Source organism: Oncorhynchus keta, chromosome 23, assembly GCF_023373465.1.
Source record: "Oncorhynchus keta strain PuntledgeMale-10-30-2019 chromosome 23, Oket_V2, whole genome shotgun sequence".
Classification (NCBI taxonomy): Eukaryota; Metazoa; Chordata; class Actinopteri; order Salmoniformes; family Salmonidae; genus Oncorhynchus; species Oncorhynchus keta.
This window is the reverse complement of record NC_068443.1, coordinates 22,075,331-22,091,048: the sequence shown is the minus strand read 5'-3', so window position 1 is coordinate 22,091,048 and position 15,718 is coordinate 22,075,331. Positions and strand designations below refer to the sequence as shown.

Below are 15,718 nucleotides of genomic sequence, written 5' to 3'. Positions count from 1 at the left end.
ACTGGCTAAAGTTGACTAGCTTACTGGCATTTACTTGGATATTTCCATGATATTGACGGTCATTTGTGATTTAGTTCGGGTTAAAAAAAAAAAGTATTGTCCACAGAGTTTCGAAATTCAAAAGGAAACATTGTTTGCGAGGTCCAACAGGCAGACATCAAGGCTTTATTAATACCCACTGTACCAAAATAAATGCTAGGCTGGAAAAAAGGGGAAATCATGTGTCGTGACATTGTATTAGTTAATGTGACGACTGTTGTTCATCGAATGATAAAAAGTTTCTAATTGCGTGATTAACTGAATCAAGCAATTAACTCATTAACCTGGGGCACCATGGGAAAATATGTTTTTATTGAGTTTCTATTTTCCAAATTAACTCAAAGAATATCAGAATATCGATTTTACAACAGCCGCTAATTAATCAGTTACCTCTACAATCTCGTTCTGAACGTCGTATAATCCGAGAATCTGCACGGACCCGGGTCTCACCAATGAGTTCGTACCACACCAATCTTAGTTGAGTATTTATTTACTAGAAAGCTAAAATGATGATAAAAGATACACAAACACACATTCTAGGCTATTGATTAGAACTTAGCATAACGGGCCAACACACTATGGTGCGTGTTACCCAAAAATGGGGATTTAAAAGAGAGAAAAAGATAAAGTATACGAGAGAAATATACATTTGGGTGAATTTGTCAGCTATGCTTATTCTAACCCTAGCCTTGCCCCAAACTGCCGCTCTTATGGGTCAGAATATAAGGATGTAATTACGTGGGGAAGGTCTCTGTGGATTCTCCGCGTGGACCGTTCAGGCTGCTCAATGACGCACTTCTCCGGCGCACCTCTCTGGTCATCCTCACGATGTCAGTGTCCTTTTGGCTTAGGAGTCTGTTCCCTCGCCCTTGCTCTGGAAGGGCTCTTCTGAGGACAGACAGCTCTGTAGCTCAGAGCTCACAGCGTAGGAATGAAACAGTGTAGATACCACGATTCGATGGGAGGTGGAGGCTAGGTGGTTCGACTTGAATTCACCCGCTTAGACACAGCTACTCATCCGTAGCTTGGGTAGAAAAATATTTCTTTGTCTTCAAACTTGTGTTGTGTTCTGTGTTCGTTGACTTTTTAGACCTCGGCTACAGCTTGGGTCACGTCGTCTTGTCTGTAAATTAATTACTCACATGTTTTATACCCTCGTGTCAGAAGTGGGCATAACCACCTTTAGGGCAATTCTCTGGGCGTACCTAGTTAAGAGGCAAGACCTAGATTTGACTCAAATCCAATTTTAGACAACTAACTTCACATTTCATCTTTACCAAAACATTCTCTTTGATTTGGACATTTTCCACACAAAAACCATAAAAACCATAACAGTAAAGCCAAAGCAGGTGTTCTTAATATTGTGTACTCAGTGTAGAATAAACCACATGCAGAATTTGATAATGTACTATATAAACACATCTAGGAGAAAAACACCAACTCAGAGAAATTTGCTGACTTAAAAATACACTTGAGAACCGCAGGGTCTAGTACTACTTCAAACAAAGTCAGGTAGTTGAAATATGGACAAGATAGGCCTTCTGGGAAGGCTTTCCATTAGATGTGGGAACTTGTTTCCATTCAGCCACAAGAGCATTTGTGAAGTTGGGCACTGATGTTGGGCGATTAGGCCTGGCTCGCAGTCAGTGTTCCAATTCATCCCAAAGGTGATAGATGGGTTTCAGGTCAGGGTTCTTCCACACCAATCTCAACAAACCACTTCTGTATAGACCTCGCTTTGTGCAAGGGGGCATTGTCATGCTGAAACAGGAAAGGGCCTTCCCCAAACTGTTGCCACAAGTTGAAAGTTCAGAACCGTCTAGAATATCATTGTATGCTGTAATGTTAAGATTCCCCTTCACTGGAACTAAGACGCATAGCCCGAACCATGAAAAGCAGCCCCAGACCATTATTCCTTCTCCACCGAACTTTACAGTTGGCACTATGGATTTGGGAAGGTAGCATTCTCCTGGCATTCCCCAAACCCAGCTTTGTCCAACGAACTGTCAGATGGTGAAGCGTGATTCACCACTCCAGAGAATGCATTTCCACTGCTCTGGAGTCCAACAGCTTTACACCACTCCAGTTGGCTCTTGGCATTGCGCATGGTGATCTTAGCCTTGTGTGCAGCTGCTCGGCCATGGAAACCCATTTCATGAAGATCCCGACTAACAGTTATTGTGCTGAAGTTGCTTCCAGAGGCAGTTTGGAGATCGGTAGTGAATGTTGCAACCGTGGACAGACGATTTACACGTACTACGAGTTTCAGCAATCAGCGGCCCTGTTCTGTGAGCTTGTGTGGCCTACCACTGATGCTGAGCTGTTGTGCGTCTAGACATTTCCACTTCACAATAACAGCAGTTACAATTGATCAGGCAGCTCTATCAGGGCAGATATTTGACAAAGTCAATTGTTGGAAAGGTGGCATCCTATGATGATGCCACATTGAAAGTCACTGAGCTATTCAGTAAGGCCATTCTACTGCCAATGTTTGTCAAATCAAATTTTATTTCTCACATGCGCCGAATACAACATGTGTAGTAGACCTTAGTGAAATGCTTACTTACAAGCTCTTAAAACCATCAATCCAGTTAAGAAAAATACCTGCAAAAGTTTTTGATATAAAAGTAATAAAAAATGAAAGAGCTGGTAAACAACAATTGCGTGGCAAAAAAAAGTAAATTTTTACAAATGTTTTAAAAAATACCATATTTACAAAAGTATTCAGACCCTTTGCTATGAGAATTGAAATTAAGCTCAGGTGCATCCTGTTTTCATTGATCATCCTTGATGTTTCTACAACTTGATTGGAGTCCACCTGTGATTTGGAAAAGCACACCTGTCTATATAAGGTCCCACAGTTGACCAAGCCATGAGGTCTGGGGAAGGGTACCAAAACATTTCTGCAGCATTGAAGTCCTCCGTCATTCTTAAAAGGAAAAAGCTTGGAACCACCAATACTCTTCCTAGAGCTGGCCGCCCGGCCAAACTGAGCAGTCTGGGGAGAAGGGCCTTGGTCAGGGAGCTGACCAAGAACCCGATGGTCACTCTGACAGAGCTCTAGAGTTCGTCTGTGGAGATGGGAGAACCTTCCAGAAGGACATTCATCTCTGCAGCACTCCATCAATTAGGCCTTTATGGTTGAGTGGCCAGACGGAAGCCACCCCTCAGTAAAAGGCACATGACAGCCTGCTTGATGTTTGCCAAAAGTCACCTAAAGACAAGATTCTCTGGTCTGATGAAATCAAGGTTGAACTCTTTGGCCTGAATGCAGCCCATAAATAACAATTAACATAGTAGTGTCTAGTCTTCTTAACTTGGGGTTCATTTAACTATACAGGAGTACATTGTCTCAGTAACAAAATTACCACACCCCGCATCAACAGATCGTTATCAAATAACCTGTTAAATGGGCAATTCTAAATTGGGATTGAAACCCATCATTAATATCTATCTATTGTTAAGATTAAACGTTGACACTGTCTCCAACACATTTTGACCATGATGACAGTGTCCCACAGGAGATGTTAAACAAGGTCCCTAGTTGCCATCTATAACCTTTCCCTACTCTCATGCTGTGCGGCCTTTCACTCTTCCTCATGGACCTGTGACAGGCAGCCCTCACGGTGATCTCCCCTGTCAATGTATCTTTGTTTGATAACATTACTGTGTAGAAGATATGAATAACAATAATTTTTTATCTTGCAAATATAGCTAGCAAGCATAACTTAACCTTGCTAACGAAAATACACACATTCTCAGGTAGATTCTGTCCTATATACATCTTGAACCCGTTTTCATTCTTGCTCGCTGGAGTCTGAGGCTGATTTAACAATTCGATGTACATCATTAATATTAATTTGAGGAAAGTCCTGAAGACACTACCAACTATCTCAGTTTTTTTCTAGGTAACGTTATTTCGTTGATAATGTAGCGACCCGCACAGACAGCTGTGTGTTATGTGTTAGGCTAGGAGGTGGTTGTGTTGTACTGACCAGTACCCGGTGTTCGCGGGGTCCGACCTGTCAATCAACCTGCTATCTGCCAATCACGGGAATGCCTGGAATGTTCTGATGCCGGGCATCCTGGTGGTTGGGGAGTGGCGTGGAGGGGGGTTGGGCAGGGGGGTGGAGCATTGGAAGTTAAGACCAGGTTCAGCCTTTGTTCTCTCTCTCTTACGTCTGGGTTTCACAAGAGAAGGTCACGATTGGCTTGTGGGTTATCTGTCATCTATTTGGCGTGTGCTACGGCCCAAACAGTAGCCTGTGTAAAGTTGGTGTAATAAACCGTCAATTCGTAAACTCAAGCCTCTGTCTGGACAATTGTTCATTTATGATCTAGTCAGGTCATTACAATATGTATATGTAACGGATGTGAAACGGCTAGCTTAGTTAGCGGTGTGCGCTAAATAGCGTTTCAATCGGTTACGTCACTTGCTCTGAGACCTTGAAGTAGTAATTCCCCTTGCTCTGCAAGGGCCGCGGCTTTTGTGGAGCGATGGGTAACGATGCTTCGAGGGTGACTGTTGTCATTGTGTGCAGAAGGTCCCTGGTTCGCGCCCGGGTATGGGCGAGGGGACGGACTTAAAAGTATACTGTTACATATATATATGGTTTCACATACTCAGAGAAATGGATGTACTCAAATAGTTCTTAGTCATCTTTCTGTTAACAATACAACATTTTGGTGATGTATGGTCATGGATGTTCTCTGATTTGCTTGCATGCAACACTGAGGGGAAAAAGGTAAACTTGTCAGTAAACCTCACAGTACACCAAGGTGAAAACAGACTGGACATGTGAGGTATTCAACCTTTATCAGGATCCCCATTAGCTGTTGTGAAAGTAGAAGTTACTCTTCCTGGGGTGCACACAACATGAAACACATTACATCACTACTTTTATAAGAAACAGTCGCTCTCCTCAACTCTTAGCCAAGAGAGACTGGCATGCATAGTATTTATATTAGCCCTCTGATTACAATAAAGAGCCAGACATGCCATTGTTCTGGGCCAGCTGCAGCTTAACTAGGCCTTTCCTGACATCACTGGACCACATGACTTGGAGGATGAATGGATGTAGATAGATTTATTTTATTGAAACCAACTTGTTTTGATGTAGTCAACTCCACGTATTGGTGAGAGAGAGGGTATTGATCATGTTCAGTACACCTATGTAACTCTCTCTTCTCTTCCATTTCAGATGGGCATGTTCGCGAGCATTGATGACATTGCATTCCATTCAAACATACCTGTGGCAGCAGATATAACAGTAGCCATAGTGTATGCAGTGTTTGGTAAGAAAGCTCTCTCTTCAAAAAGTATTAACTTACACCCCCAGTTAGCCACCTGTGACGGAAAACAGAGCCACGCTGCTTTAATTGAAATAAATGTACTGTAGGCAGAAACAAGAGGATGAAGAATCTTATTGTACTGTAACATGACCTACTCTCAGTCAGCTTCCTGCTGTGAGGATAATTCTGTTTCAGCTGAGACATGTCCACCAACTCAACATGATGCCAGACTATACAGTGGGACTAAGTTTGTGTGTAAGAGTGTGGAGGGAATCTGTATTCCCCAAGACACTCAGAAATACACGTGTCTCATCTTGGGTTCTGAAAAGAGATGAGGCCGTGGGGCGTTAGTTCTGTCGATGGTTGAGTTGTGCGCCAAGGCCACAACGCTGTAGAAATCTCACCCAGATTGACTAGCTAGCTTTCCACCGACGGCTTTGATCTTGAAAGCATTACTGGAAACTTTTCATATCTAATACAGACTATAGCATTAAGCTCTGAAGAGATCTGTTAAAACATATCAGTTTCTCTGAACACTTCACGTAATATTTCTTCTGAACACTGGGATTTATTTGTATTTTTTTCAAACATGTTCCTTAACTGTACTGTTTTAGGCATACAAATAGAATTACTAGAATGGACATACCCCCAGACGATGGCCACTTGACAGTACATCCATTCCTGTTCTAGTATTTTTAGTTCTACATATGTACAATTGAAGTTGGAAATTTACATACACTTAGGTTGGAGTCATTAAAACTCATTTGTCAACCACTTCACACATTTCTTCTTAACAAACTATAGTTTTGGCAAGTCGGTTAAGACATCTACTTTGTGCGTGACGCAAGTAATTTTTGCAACAATTGTTTACAGATTATTACACTAATAATTCACTGTATCACAATTCCAGTGGTCAGAAGTTTACATACACTAAGTTGACTGTGCCTTTAAACAGCTTGGAAAATTCCCAAAATTTATGTCATGGCTTTAGAAGCTTCTGATAGGCTAAATGACAATTTAAGTCAATTGGAGGTGTACCTGTGGATGTCTTTCAATGCCTAACTTCAAACTCTGTGCCTCTTTGCTTGACATCATGGGAAAATCAAAAGAAATCAGCCTAGATCTCAGATTTTTTTTTTGTAGGGCTCCATAAGTCTTGTTCATCCTTGGAAGCAATTTCCAAATGCCTGACAGTACCACATTCATCTGAACAAACAATAGTATGCCAGTATAAACACCATGGGACCACGCAGTCTTTTTACCGCTCAGGAAGTAGACACGTTCTGTCTCCTAGAGATGAACGTACTTTGGTGCGAAAAGTGCTAATCAATCCCAGATGAACAGCAAAGGACCTTGTAAAGATGCTGGAGGAAACGGGTACAAAAGTATCTATATCCACAGTAAAACGAGTCGTATATCGACATAACCTGAAAGGCCGCCCAGCAAGGAAGAAGTCACTGCTCCATAACTGCCATAAAAAGTCGGACTACGGTTTGCAACTGCACGTGGTGACAAAGATTGTACTTTTTGTAGAAATGTCCTCTGGTCTGATGAAACAAAAATAGAACTGTTTGTCCATAATGACCAGCGTTATGTTCTGCTTTGCTGCAGGAGGGACTAGTCCACTTCACAAAATAGATGGGATCATGAGGCAGGAAAATGATGTGGATATATTGAAGCAACATCTTAAGACATCAGTCAGGAAGTTAAAAGCTTGGTCACAAATGGGTCTTCCAAATGGACAATGACCCCAAGCATACTTCCAAAGTTGTGGCAAAATGGCTGAAGGACAACAAAGTCAAGGTATTGGAGTGCCCATCACAAAGACCTGACCTTAATCCTATAGAAAATGTGTGGGCAGAACTGAAAAGGCGTGTGCGAGCAAGGAGGCCTACAAACCTGACTCAGTTACACCAGCTCTGCCAGGAGGAATGGGACAAAATTCACCCAACTTATTGTGGGAAGCTTGTGGAAGGCTACCCAAAACATTTGACCCAAGTTAAACAATGTAAAGGCAATGCTACCAAATAATAATTTAGTGTATTTAAACTTCTGACCCATTGGGAATGTGATGAAAGAAATAAAAGCTGAAATAAATCACTCTACTATTATTCTGACATTTCACATTCTTAAAATAAAGTGGTGATCCTAACTGACCTAAGACAGGGACTTTTAAAATAATTTAATGTCAGGAATTGTGAAACTGAGTTTAAATGCATTTGGCTAAGGTGTATGTAAACTTCCGACCTCAACAGTATACACCTCTCGTTGTTGTCTTCAGCTGTCTGTCTGTGGTAATTCTCACAGCAGGATACTGAGTGATATCTCTCTCTGGTCTGCAGGCATGTGCTCTCTGTTTAGCAACAGCACACTGCTATACATCTCCTACAAGAAGAAGCACCTGCTCAAACCTGCTGAGTTCTTCATGATCAACCTGGCCATCAGCGACATGAGTCTAACCCTGTCCCTCTACCCCATGGCCATCACCTCCAGCATCTACCATAGGTACTGCACACACCTGTTTACACTACATACCCAAGCCTTGCAAATATCTACCACAGGTACTGTACAAATAACAGTGAAATTAGGAAGTACCCAGGTCTGGTACTGTATGCAATTTTACACTCTAGCCAAGCCGAACTGTGCTGACCTGGTTACTTATCCACTAGAACCTCCTGGAAAGGATCAAGTGAAAAGGAAATGTCCAAGCCAGCACAGTGCAGTTCGGTTCAGCATGAAAGACCACTTACAGTACTGCCAAGCCACAGTGGAGTGCTAAACAAATTACTAGTGTTCCATCTCCGACTCTTTCTTTCTGTCTCGGTCATTCTCACACTTTCTTCCTCCTTTTCCTCTTTCACTCCCTCCCGTCTCTCTGTCTCTACCCCTTTCTCTCCTCTCCCTCCCATCTCTCAGGTGGCTGTTTGGGAAAACAGTGTGTTTGATCTATGCGTTCTGCAGCATGTTGTTTGGAGTCTGCAGTCTGACAACTCTCACCCTGTTGAGCATGGTGTGTTTTGTGAAAGTATGTTATCCTCTCTACGGTAAGTTATCAAAGAGCCTGGCCTTAGTCTTGCCCATGGAATTGACATAGTTTTGAAATGTACTGATCCTAAGTGGGTGATTTTTGATTTATTGACTGAAAATTTAAGAACTACATAATTCCACAGTGACCAAACACTCATCAGCCACTGCTTTGATGGCTAATGAGTGTCCACTAGCGACTAGCCAACACTCAATTAGTGTGGCTTATGACGTTGCCAAAAAACAGTGCTATTCAGTTTTAAATTCTGAGAATGTCCTTTTTTGCAATGGTACTGAAATTGCATCTGCGTGGATGTTTTAGCCCGAGACACACTTAACCAATTTGAACAATTTAGTTATTCATTGCTGTTCTGAAATGGGCCTAGTATGTAATATAATGGGTTAGTTATCCATATATTTAGTAAATTCCATGTGCACTATACATATCCAGGCCTGGGAATTGGGAAATAACCCCTCATAGCATTAAACAGTTCAGAAAAATGTGTACTTCTCAACATATTACCCTATGACATGTTCACTTTGAGAAAGATCATGTTCCTCCGCAAATCCACCCCAGATTCTCTAATGATGACCATGCTACCCTATTAAAGGTGCAATATGCAGAAATCACGCTGCCACTTCCTGGTTGCTAAAATGCGAATGGTTTGCCTAATTTCAGTTTATGATAATCATTGCACCAACTAAAGCACTGTGAAATATATATTTTCAATAACCCAAAATATTATATTTTCAGCTGTTTGAAGCTGGTGTACAAAACTGAAAGTAAAAGCCGTTAAAATGAAATAGAAAGCATAGAACCGATGGATGGATTCTTTCACTTGTTTTCTATGCGAATGACAGATCTATAAATAATTATGTGAATAGGGTCGGGTCGCCAAATAAGTAACATATTGCAGCTTTAAACTGACTGTCCATATCCCCATCCATCCGTCCAGGTAACCGGTTCAACGCCGTCCACGGCCGTCTACTGATAGCCTGTGCATGGGTTTGGGCCCTGGTGTTCGCCTGCTCCCCTCTGGCCCACTGGGGTGAGTATGGTCCGGAGCCCTACGGCACAGCCTGCTGCATCGACTGGCGCCTGTCCAACCTGCATCCCGTGGCCCGCTCCTACACGGCGGTGCTCTTTGTCTTGCATCGTGCCCTGCTGTGCCATTGTGGCGTCCTACACGGGCATCCTGATGACGGTCCGAGCCTCCCATAAGGCCATGGAGCATCACGAGGCCCGGCAGACCAAGATGAGCAACATCCAGGATGTTATTGTGAAGGTGAGCATGGTGTGGTCTCACAGGGGTACTGTAAAGCATGCTGTGACAACTGTTGATTTAAAAAGGGATAAATACATTTGATTGGTTGATCCATTTTGGGAAAGTAATTAAATTGCCTATTGTATACTCACAACTAGGGCCACTTCACATATTGTAATAGGAGGTTTGAAGTTGGACAGAGAATAGGAGAATGGCACTATACAGATGTATCGTGTCCTGTCTGGATCAATTGGGTTTCAAACAGCTACATTATTTAAGTGCCAACTGTAGAAAATTCCTATCAGGTTTTTGGGCCCACCACATCAGAGACAGCCTTAAAGTAAATGATCTTAGAGCCAACACTGTTGCCAAACGGCCCTCTCTCCTTGTACTTTAAGTGCTGCATTCAACACTGTTGACCATGATGTCCTTCTGGACAGACTGGAGAGGTGGGTTGGCCTCTCCGGTGCTGTTCTAAATTGGTTTCGGGACCTATTTGTTGTGTGTTGTCTCACTTAGTGAACATAACTCAAATGCATATTGCATGTGGCGTTCCACAAGGTTTGATTTTGGGTCTGGTACTGTTCAGAAAGCACAGCATTCATTTTCACTGCTACGCAGACAATACACAACGTTGCATTTCTGTTTCAGAGGATTTTAGCTCCATGGAAAAATTAGACTGTATATGTGATTTAAATACTGGAAGCTTCTCCAGCTAAATCAAGACAAGACTGATGTACTTATTGTTGGAGCCAAACCACAGGGAGAGTCAGGCCGTGTCTGGTCTATCCAAGAAAGCTATTGGTACACTGCAAAGCATACAGAATTCTGCAGCATGGGTACTGACCAAGACAAGATGGAGAGCACACATTATACCGATTTAAGGTCTCTGCACTGGCTGCTTGTGAGTTTTATAATTACTTTTAAGATTCTCCTACTGGTTTAAATCAATCCACGATTGTGCATCCCAATACATGTCAGACATGCTTTTACGAGAAAGTGATCAGTCCCCCTTGTCTTCCTCCACATTTTGTTACGTTACAGCCTTATTCTAAAATGTATTAAAAACATTTTTTTTACTCAATCAACACACAATACCCCATAATGATAAAGCAAAAACAGGTTGACATTTTTGCAAATGTATTAAAAATAAAGAACTGATATATCACTTACATAAATATTCAAACGCTTTACTCAGTACTTTGTCGAAGCACCTTTGGCAGTGATTACAGCCTCGAGTCTTCTTGGGTATGATGCTACAAGTTCGGCACACCTATATTTGGGAGTTTCTCCCACTCTTCTCTTCAGATCCTATCAAGCTCTGTCAGGTTGGATGGGGAGCGTTGCTGCACAGCTATTTTCAGGTCTCTACAGAGATGTTCGACATTGTTCAAGGGGCTCTGGCTGGGCCACTCAAGGACATTCAGAGACTTGTCCCGAAGCAACTCCTGCGTTAACTTGGATGTGTCCTTAGGGTCCTTGTCTGGTGTGAAGTTTCACCTTCCAACAGTTCTGAGGTCCTGAGCTCCCTGGAGCAGGTTTTCATCAAGGATCTTTCTGTACTTTGCTCCATTCATCTTTACCTCGATCCTGACTAGCCGTGATTAGTCCCTGCAGCTGTTGAAAAACATGCTGCTACCACCATGCTTCACCGTAGGGATGGTGTCTGGTTTCCTCCAGACGTGACGCTTCACATTCATGCCAAAGAGTTCATTCTTGGTTTCATCAGACCAGAGAATCTTGTTTCTCATGGTCTGAGAGTCCATTAGGTGCCTTTTGGCAAACTCCAAGTGGGTGTCATGTGCCTTTTACTGAGGAGTGGCTACCGTCTGGCCACTCTACCATAAAGGCCTGATTGGTTGAGTGTTGCAGAGTTGGTTGTCCTTCTGGAAGGTTCTCCCATCTCCAAAGAGGACCGCTGAAGCTCTGTCAGAGTGACCATCGGGTTCTTGGTCACCTCCCTGACCAAGGTACCTCTCCCCTGATTGCTCAGATTGGCCAGGCAGCCAGCTCTAGGGTGAGTTTTGGTGGTTTCAAACTTCAATTTAAGAATGATGGAGGCCACTGTGTTCTTGCGGACCTTAAATGATGCAGACATTTTTTGGTACCCTGCCCCGGATCTCTGCCTTGACACAATCCTGTCTCGGAGCTCTACAGACAATTCCTTCGACCTCATGGCTTGGTTTTTGCTCTGACATGAACTGTCAACTGTGTGTGCCTTTTCCAAATCATGTCCAATCAATTGAATTTACCACAGGTGGACTCCAATCAAGTTGTAGAAACATCTCAAGGATGATCAATGGAAACAGGATGCACCTGAGCTCAATTTGGAGTCTCATAGCAAAGGGTCTGAATACTTATGTAAATAAGGTATTTCCGCTTTTTTATACATTTGAGAAACCTGCTTTTGCTTTGTCATTATTGGGTAATGTGTGTAGATGATGATGGGGGGGATATTTGATCAATTTTAGAATAAGGCTATTACAAAATGTGAAAAGGGTCAAGGTCTGAATACTTGCTGAATGCACTGTGTGTGTGTGTGTATGGGTTAATTCTTATTTAAATGTTGTTGTTTTTTTACATATATTTATTTATTTTTATAGTTGTCTAAAATTCACAAGTTTTTGAAAAACTCACATATGCTTCTATAACTCTCCTCCCCTTGGAATGAGCCGAAACAAAAAAATGAATCTCCTACGTATATGGAAATGTAGAGTCAAAATAAATTGAGCCAGAGTAACACACTGGCTGAACGCAAAACTTATTGACTGCTCACCCGCAAAGCTTTTACATTTTATTTTTTTTTCAAAAATCTGTGAACTAGGCCTTTTATTAGGGGTGAAAAATGCTCCACAGCAACCCCCGGCCATGCCGTGATCCATACAACAATGCTTCACCTATATGCTTTTTACTCTCTCCATCCAATCAATGGCAGTCAGGTAGGCTCTGATGTCCCTTGCTTTAAACCTTGACGTTAAAAGAATCTCAAAGGCCTGTTTCAATAATTTAATCCTTGGGTGTCAGCCAGTTGGGTATGGAGTGCAATCTGCCAATAGACCTTGTTGAACTGTTTACATTTGTGCTCTCTTTCCTCCCTCCCCCCTTTTCTTTTAAATGTTTTCTTCTCCAGCTGAGTGTTGCTGTCTGTATAAGTTTCTTCGCAGCGTGGAGCCCTTATGCCGTGGTGTCGATGTGGGCAGCGTTCGGACACATGGATAACATCCCACCTTTGGCATTCGCCGTGCCTGCCATGTTTGCTAAGTCCTCCACCATCTACAACCCCATTATCTACCTGCTGCTCAGGCCTAACTTCCACAGGGTGTTGTACCGAGACCTGGTGAGCCTTTGCAGGGCCTTTCTGAAGGGCTGCCTGTGCTCCTGCTCCCCGGGCGCTGTGGGGAAGTGCCACTCCCACTTGGTGGTCCGCGTCAGCCTCCAATCATTCTGTAGACGTCCGGGCCACGGCCAGTCCTGTTCCCCCACCTCGTCCGCCCGCCAAGCCCCGGGCAGGTCCAGAGGTTGCACTAGCGCCTGCGAGAAGTGCAGCGATGCCTTCGAGTGCTTCAGACACTACCCAAGAGGTTGCCATGGCGGTACCAACATCCCCAGCTCCTCAGCCAAAGTTTATGCACCTCAGGATCAGCTCTCAACAGAGCCCCAGCTGCAGTCGATGATGCAAAAACAGATGCGGAAGCAGAAAAAGCAGGAAGCGTGTCATAAGAAGTCCCTGCGTGCCACCAAGCACAGCAAAAGGACCTCAGAAATCGACAACCTTCGGATCAACTTTGAGATGGTGCCGGGACACGCTAAAGTGGCCCGGCCCTAAAATGTAAAATATTCATTCTGGTTTTATAGTTTTTTTTTTTTACATCTCTGGTCTATATTTTGCAGCTGATATATAAATAAATTCCATAATTTAAAATATGTTTGTCTGTCAAGATAGACATGGACTCTTTGTTAAAACATACTACTTATTAAAAACCTGGGTTGTCCCTCAGGGATTCATGGGGGCTGGAGGAGATTACAGTGGAACAGAAGTGAAGGACCTGATGGATTGGCAAGAACCGGTACAATACTGTTTTCTGTGTGCGGTAATAATTGGTTGGACACATGACGATGGAAAGCCCAACCAACTTTCACATCAGTCCAACTTCCCCTACACCCCAATTTAAACCATTGTTTACATGTTGCTAATGCAGGTATATGGATGCTGGATTACTAATGTAGATAACAGGTTGGTTTATTACAGCTTGGCTTTACTCAACATGAAACAACTCATTCAACAACTGTATAAAAGTGCAACACGGGGGAGAGCGTGAGCAAGGCAATTAAACAAATAGTCCAATTCAACGTCAACGAGAGTGGGGAGGACAAAACAAGCAGAAACAGATGTGTTTTCTGGTATTGACTCATTGTGTGTGTGTGTGTGAACTGGTTGTTAAATATGCATGACAGTCATCTGCATGGGATGTCTTCCATCACACAGGTCCCCCCCAAAAATATCTACAAGATGTCGATTCCCTCCAATCCTGCTACAAAGCAATTGAACCTTCCTCCCGTTTTCCACAACTTAACTAACTTGCCATGCACCTTCTCTCTCTGGGTAACTATTGAACTCTGGTGTTTTAATCGTTCATTGAATTACTAACTTCCTATTTGAGAATATAATGATGCAAAGATAATAAATATTGTTTTGTAGTCTTGGTTAAAGTAAACGGTTGTACTTAGAGTGAATCATTTGGGTGCAACTGAAACAGTGTTGATTTAAACAACCTTAAAATTGATGGATGTAATTATTGGGTGGAGAAGTGACGCTAATCCACGTTTGCATTAGCTGATCTAGTCATCAGTCATTCATGCAGAGATTAATTTTCTCCTGTTTGCGTAGGGAATTCATGAAAGCAATAGGCTCCAGCCTTGATTAGAATATTAGTATTACAATAAGGGAAGGTTGCCACGAAACATAAATCAATGTCTTTAAACAATGTGTTGATCTTATCGCTTACTTATCCCTAATCCTTTTTAAAACATTAAATTAAAAGTGTTTCACAGCAGCAACCATGTGGTGGTTAGAGTTCCACTGGGGTTGGATAGATCTGGGATTGGTTGAGTCCGACACCAAGGAGAAGCTTCTTGAACACAGCTGCTCTATGGTCTTCTAATCTCATGCATCTGGGCTCTACCCAAGTTTCTTTTGCTGTCTGAGAAAACTATTTCGTAATCTGGGCTCTACCCAATTTTCTGTTTTTGCTGCCTAGGCAAACTAGTTAATCTAGGCTCTACCCAAGTCCTGTTCTGTTATTGCTGTCTGGGCACACTAGTTCATCATTAGGGGCAGGGCCAGGAGTTTGTCCGGGACAAGAAAAACAGTTGTGTTCCCATGTAATGTAGAATGGGAGATCCACATTTAACACAAGTGTTAGTGTTAAATAATTGTTAAAGGAAAAAAAAAACAATCATGCTGTCACGTTCTGACCTTTATTTTCTGTGTTTTGTGTTTAGTTAGTATGGTCAGGGCGTGAGTTGGGTGGGTAGTCTATGTTTGTTTGTCTAGGTTTTGGGAATTTCTATGTTTCGGCCTAGTATGGTTCTCAATCAGAGGCAGGTGTCATTAGTTGTCTCTGATTGAGAATCATACTTAGGTAGCCTGGGTTTCACTGTGTGTTTGTGGGTGATTGTTTCCTGTCTCTGTGTATGCACCAGATAGGACTGTAATTTGAGTTTTCACGTTTTCTTGTTTTGTTAGTTTGTTCATGTGTACCTTAAAGCATTAAAGAAGTACCATGGAAAATTACCACGCCGCGTATTGGTCCTCTGATCCGTTTCGCCTCTCCTCTTCGGAAGAAGAGGAGGAAACTCATTACAGAATCACCCACCACAATCGGACCAAGCGGCGTGGTAAAGGACAGCGACGACAGCAGCAGCAGCAACAACAACAGCGGCCAGCATCAGAGCTGAATCTGGACTACACAACTTGGGAGGAGATAGATAGGTGGGCGGTCGACCCAGGGAGAGTGCCGGAGCCCGCCTGGGATTCGATGGAGCAATGCAAGGAAGGTTACAGGAGAATGAGGTTGGCTGGGGAAAATCGCAGCCCC

The 15,718-nt window shown here is 42.8% G+C and overlaps 1 pseudogene; it reads left to right on the top strand.

Moving 5' to 3' along the window:
• The first annotated feature begins 5,240 nt into the window (after positions 1-5,240).
• Positions 5,241-13,657, top strand: LOC118401674 (opsin-5-like; annotated as a pseudogene).
• The last annotated feature ends 2,061 nt before the right edge of the window (positions 13,658-15,718 follow it).